A 6,134-nucleotide genomic window follows, 5' to 3' on the forward strand; every position below is an offset into this window, starting at 1 on the left:
CCAATATACCAATGATCTAGACTACTGTAGAAATACAGGGATCACTGTAGTAGGAAATCATGAAACGTGTGTTGGAGCCTTTCGTGAAAAAAAACATATAGCTAGGTAGAAGCATGATGCAAAGTTGACTTTGGTATTGACACCAAGAGTTATATATGCAACTAGGTAACTCGGGTTTACTCCTTTGTGCTCTATTGGCCTGTTGTTTCCATTAGGAATTACTTGACGTTTTTGTTGTAGGGTGCTATTCTCTGCTTATCCACTAGAGGGCAATAAAACGCATTTATTCTGAATGAGCCACACTTGACCAATTCGTCAACTAAATGAAATGTGGGTCATGCAAATTTCGCACGTCTGCCTTTCTTGACTTTACACTGGGCGTTTCTGAAATGGCTGTCAAACACAATAGACTTCCTCCGCAACTAGTATTTAATAAGTTATTAAGAGCATGCAGCAGATAGAAGATTTCAGCAAATAGAGGATATTGGTAAAATAAAACCTAAATAAGAGAAAAAAGGAATAGACCAGTGCCAAACCCCAAAAGCCTGTTTTATTTAGCAATCAGAGTAGTTAGAATTTTTTAGGTGCTTTTGTCAAATGCTTGGTTTTAGAGTTAAAGAGTTAATTAATAATTATGCCCTGTGGAAGTTTGTGAGAAGCAGTTTATTTGGGCCTTTCTGAAACTATAAAATCAAGCATTGTACAAGAACCACCTATACCTCAGTTGAATTTCTATCAGTTTACATACTCTCTCTCAGACATATCAAACATCATTTCAAACTGGACTTCCATCGCTAAGCCCAGATCTTTCTCAGGACCAAATCAGTTACATCTACCACTCAATCACTTAGAAGCATATCTTTCAGAAATTAAACTCTGGATGAAACACAACTTTCTTATGTTAAATAGCAACAAGACCGAGCTTATCATAGGCTCAAAATCAATCCTGAGTAAAACTGGTTCTTTCACTCTAACCACTGATGATATAGCTATGTCCCCTTCCCCTGGTTAGAAACCTGGGTGTTATCCTCAGTGCAATTCTTTCATTTGTACATTGTACATTGTGTATATAATCATAATATACATATATTGTACATACATTGTTAATATATTTTGTACATACATAGAAAATATATATTTATCTGTATATATATTTTTTTTCTCTATGCACCCCTGGTTCTCTTCCTCAGTTTGGACAGAGCACTCTCCACCATTTCACTGCGTGTTATACTGTGTATGACTATGTATGTGACGAATAAACCGAACTTGAACTTGAACTTGGCACCCATGTTCATGCTACTGTTAAGATGTACTTCTTTCACCTGTAATATTACTAAAATCCAAAATCCGTCTGCTAATAAATCTCTCATTCATGCTTTCATCTCTAGCCTCTCAGACTACTGAAACACTGTCCTTGCAGGCATTAGCCCTTCTCTCCTTCACAAGCTTCAGATGGGTCAGAAATCTGCTGCCTGTCTTCTCATTCAATCCCAGGTACACCAGCACATTACACCCATCCTCCAGGATTTTCACTGGCTTCCTGTTAAGTACCACATTCATTTCAAATCTTCCTTTTCAAATACAAAGCTCTCCATCGTCCAACACCTAAACTATCTGATCTTCTTGACTACAAACCCAATCGCTCTATCAGATCTTCTTCTGCCGGGCTCCTTACTGTTCTACACCCAACCTTCATAGCTTTGTTGATCAGGCATTATTATTATTATTATTATTATTATTATTATTATTATTATTATTATTATTTTAACATCATCATCATTACCATCACCATTGGAGCATTACCTTATGTCTTAGCAGTGTCTCAAGAAAGCAGAGATGCTTAAACGCATGCAGAGGAATAAGGATAAAAGGCACAAATAAAGTGAAAACCAGAAACAGACTTAGTTCATTATTTCCATTTACTCAGAAATAATGAAATAAGAAATAATGTACAATTGTACTGATTGCAATCCCACAGTTGTTTACCAACAATTATGTACATACTGTACTTTATACTGGTGTGATTCCTTCATTCACACTGTATTTGGGCAGAGAGCTAATGAAACATAATAAAGTGAGGAACACTAGCAAACACTGAGTCAAGTATAAAAAAAAAATGGTATGTTAAAAAAAATTCCTAGTTATGATTTCACTTTATTTTTTTATGGTTGATGCATCTTCATAAGTGCATTACTGACAAGCTTTAGTCAGAGAGGACATAAATATCTTGGTGACTTTGTCCAAGTCTTGGTGTGTTTCATAGAGAAAGCTTTGTTTTCAACATGGCTACATGTTGGCTACTATACTGAAAAAGCTTACAATGCCTCCAGAATACATGGCTCCAGTATTCATTTGAATGTTATAGCAAAGGGGATATTAAATTAGAGAAAATGTATAACTGAATATTACTGTTTTGGATTATATAATTATTTAACGTTTGAACCCTGAATACAACATAAATTATACAGCAGTTACAAAAAAAGTCAAATGGGCTAGTTGATGTCCTGTGGAGACAAGAGCTGAATAAACATGAATTAAGTGATCATTTCCTGAAGTCATCCAGCACTACTTACTTGCATGCATTGCTCCTCCCTTACAAACACAGAGCTGAAAGGCAAAATCTGGATGTAAAAACCTGTTTCTGGTGCCTGTATAAAATGTTTGGGAAATGTCTGTGTGCGTTTGCATGGCCTTAATTTTGCCTATTAGAAATGCTACACTATAATGGCCTATAATGCTATTAATCAATGTCAGACTATATAAATGTATTGTTCCATTAGTGCAATTCTTAAGCAATGTCATAACTATAAATACTTCATTGTATGTAGTAGGCAAATGAATAAATGAAGTACATCATTGGTGAGTAGTTATTGTGGAAACCAAATTTGTATTTTTATGTGATTAATGAGCAGCCCTTTTATTTTATATATATATATATATATATATATATATATATATATATATATATATAATTGTCTAGTGTGCATTGTCTTTAACATTCCTAACATATCCTCATTAAAACTGCATTTTGAAGTTAGTATCAAATAAATGCTTGAAATTAACTACTATTAATGTATATTGTACACATTCAAAGTTACTCATTTAAGTGTGTTCTGATAAATAAAAAATCATGATGACTATAAATAATATTTTATAATGAGATGATGCACCATCATGATTGCACACTTTGGATAGCAGAGTGGTGCAAAGAATACTGTTTTTCATATTTGTATGATACCTGTGGACTAGTTAGAAAGAACTACTTTGATCACTGAGTAAAGAATTATTTAAAAATGTCTTGTACACCACATATCTGTTTGCCACTATAAATGATTTAATTCCATATTCTAGCCTCCCCCTCTTGTCCCAGTGGAGTTATAATGTTTCATAATAAGTTACAATGGGAGCAGACTCTGACAACAGCACACTCTGAGCATGTATACATCTACAAGATCCTGATTACTGGTAAAAATCAGTTTGTCAATAAGTGAACTGAAGTGTTCACATGCACAATAATAATAATGTGATTATGTAAAAAAGGACAAAAAAGCATATGAAAAACAAACAAACAAACAAATTGCTATATGGGATCAGTGAAATCGGGGGAATTCTCTACAATGGACCTGATCTTAAAACCTTGTCCTCTTTGCCCGGCTGCAGAACAAGAGAGCCCATATTCCACTTACACTGACATAAAAAAAAAAAAATAGAAATCTGATAAAGCTGTTCATTTGCCCAGATTAATTAATTAATTAATCTGGGTTTTGCTTTGTGCGATGTAGAGCCGAACACTGATAAACGTTTACGTGACATTTTACATAGGAGTCTTATTTCCCTTTGCAGGGGTAAATGCACTCAGTGGCATTTGCAGTAAAGCACTGAATTACATTCAAAATAGACATGATTTATAGAAGCAAGCATTTCAGTTTGCTCAGAAAGTCCCCTGGATCCAGTCAAATGTTGTGCTCCAGCGGAGTACCAGGACAGAAGTGATCTTTGTCTAGTCTCTCACTCATCTGTGTGTCGATCGGAGGAGCCTCCTTACAGCAGAAGTATTGCTTCCAGAGCCGCTGGAACGCCGTGCGGAACTTCTTGATGCGGAATGCATACACGATGGAGTTGACGGCGGAGTTGCCGTGGGTGAGCAGGATGGCGATGTAGAGAAGGAACATGGGCTTCTCGCAACCAGGGCTGAAGAGTGTGATGCAGTTCAGGATGTGCAGTGGGAGCCAGCTGGCGGCAAACAGCACAAGCGCAAGCGACTTGGCTAGCTTCAGCTCCTTGTTGTAGTACTTGCTGGGGTCGCCATGGCCCACACCGACCTTCTTGTTCAGTTGCTTGTGTGATGGAAAATATTATTTGATCATGTATTATCATGTGATTCATATGTAATGATTCATATATAATCATGTTAATCCTTTCCATCATATAATCCTATATGAATGGTTTAGTCTGCAACTGACTATAAAAGACAACTCCCAGTACACAGTTAACATGTAAAATGAAAAGTTATTTACTGATCTAACTTAAGCTAAATAGCAACTAAATCTTTTGAACATACAGTATTCTATTTATTATGCACATATGGTAATTCTATCCTGACTCATGAAAATGTGGAATTCTGAATTGTGTAACGTTTGTAAGAAATTGTAGTGACTTTGCTATATCCTCTTCCTCAGAGCTGTTCACAACGGAAGCATCTCACCTGCGGACTCTCGGGGTTCTCGATCAGGTGTTCTTCCAGAAGAGGAGGAACCTTTTGACCGTCGAAGAACTTTCCGGTATCTTCCCCAACCTGCCCCAGGTCTACAGTCTTCATGGTCAGTCTCTCTGTGTGCGAGCGTATGTGTGTGCGTGCAAATCCGCTCCATTTGTCTTAGTGTGTTTTCAAACCTACATTTCTGAAGCCTACTTGGTGTCTAAATCATAATCAAGATTAAAGAAGTGTAAAACCCACCCAAACTGGGAATTTAATGACAGAACAATATCAGCTATCGGCACCATGCCATTACTGTGAGCAGGTATGGACTGGAGGCTGTACATGTTGTTTCTGCGGTGGCCTTCATGACAAGTAGAGTTCTGTTGCCCACTGACACAACTTTCTAACAAACCACATATACACTGGCTCGCTTAAACAGATTCTGTTTTGTGGTGTTGCATTTGTGTTTCAGTGAATCTATGTGAGTCCATGAAGAGGCTGAGGGACTCTTCTATAGTTCAAGGCATCGGAGACATCATGGTGTCTAGAGTGAGCTGGCTAGTGTTACTCCCTTTCTAGTTCACATCATCTTTTGGTGCTGTCTAAAATGAAGGGGTTGTTCTGTGTAGTGTGGGATATACTTGTTGCTTTACTTGATATGTCAGTAGCTCATGTGTTTGTGTGTGTGCGTGTTAGTTTGAAGACGCTGCAGGAGAGGAGTTCCAGGAGCAGGTGTCTCACCTGTGCAGTCAGCAGAGTCAGGCACTGGAGCTCATTAAAAATAAACGCAAAGACCCACGTTTCACGCACCTTATACAGGTAACACTTTTTAGAGGTATAAAGCCTTTGGACAAACCTACAAACACTAGAGCTTCTGCCATATTTGTTAGTGGGCTGGGTTGTGAATTGGTTGACCCATATTTTGAATTGGAGACTATCCAGTCTTTTATATTTGACTTTTATTGCAGCACATAACTTCTAGTGATGCTGTTTTAGGTATAAATTGGTGTTGCAGTCAACAGAATCCACATTTGGACTTGGATGTCCTTGGCTCATTCGTGTGTGTGTGTGTGTGTGTGTTAGGAATGTGAAGCCAGCCCTCACTGCCGCCGACTACAATTAAAGGACCTTCTAGTGTCTGAGATGCAGAGACTCACCAAATACCCCTTGCTGCTGGATAACATCATCAGACACAGAAGGCATGTATAGAAACACTCACATACAATGTATTGAACCATGAAAACACTTCAGTATACACACACATACCATCTTACCAAGGAGGCAAGCACACACACCCTTTCTCCTGGATTAACACTAGTATGTGCCCCCACAACAGCTGGTTCTCCAGACCTGCAGCCATTGCTGAGGGCACAGGCGTGCTGCCGTGGGATACTACGAGCTGTCAATGAGGTCGTCAGGGAGACGGAGCACCGGC

General features: G+C 38.1%; 1 long non-coding RNA gene across 1 annotated transcript; it reads left to right on the forward strand.

The window, feature by feature from the left end:
* Nucleotides 1-4,326: 4,326 nt before the first annotated feature.
* LOC145653166 (uncharacterized) lies at nt 4,327-5,519 on the forward strand. The gene is made up of 3 exons (XR_014119494.1): nt 4,327-4,820; nt 5,172-5,248; nt 5,396-5,519. It is a non-coding gene; the product is annotated as an uncharacterized LOC145653166 (long non-coding RNA).
* Nucleotides 5,520-6,134: the final 615 nt, after the last annotated feature.

Source organism: Electrophorus electricus, chromosome 23 (assembly GCF_041902795.1).
Source record: "Electrophorus electricus isolate QZ-2024a chromosome 23, ASM4190279v1, whole genome shotgun sequence".
NCBI classification, from domain to species: domain Eukaryota; kingdom Metazoa; phylum Chordata; class Actinopteri; order Gymnotiformes; family Gymnotidae; genus Electrophorus; species Electrophorus electricus.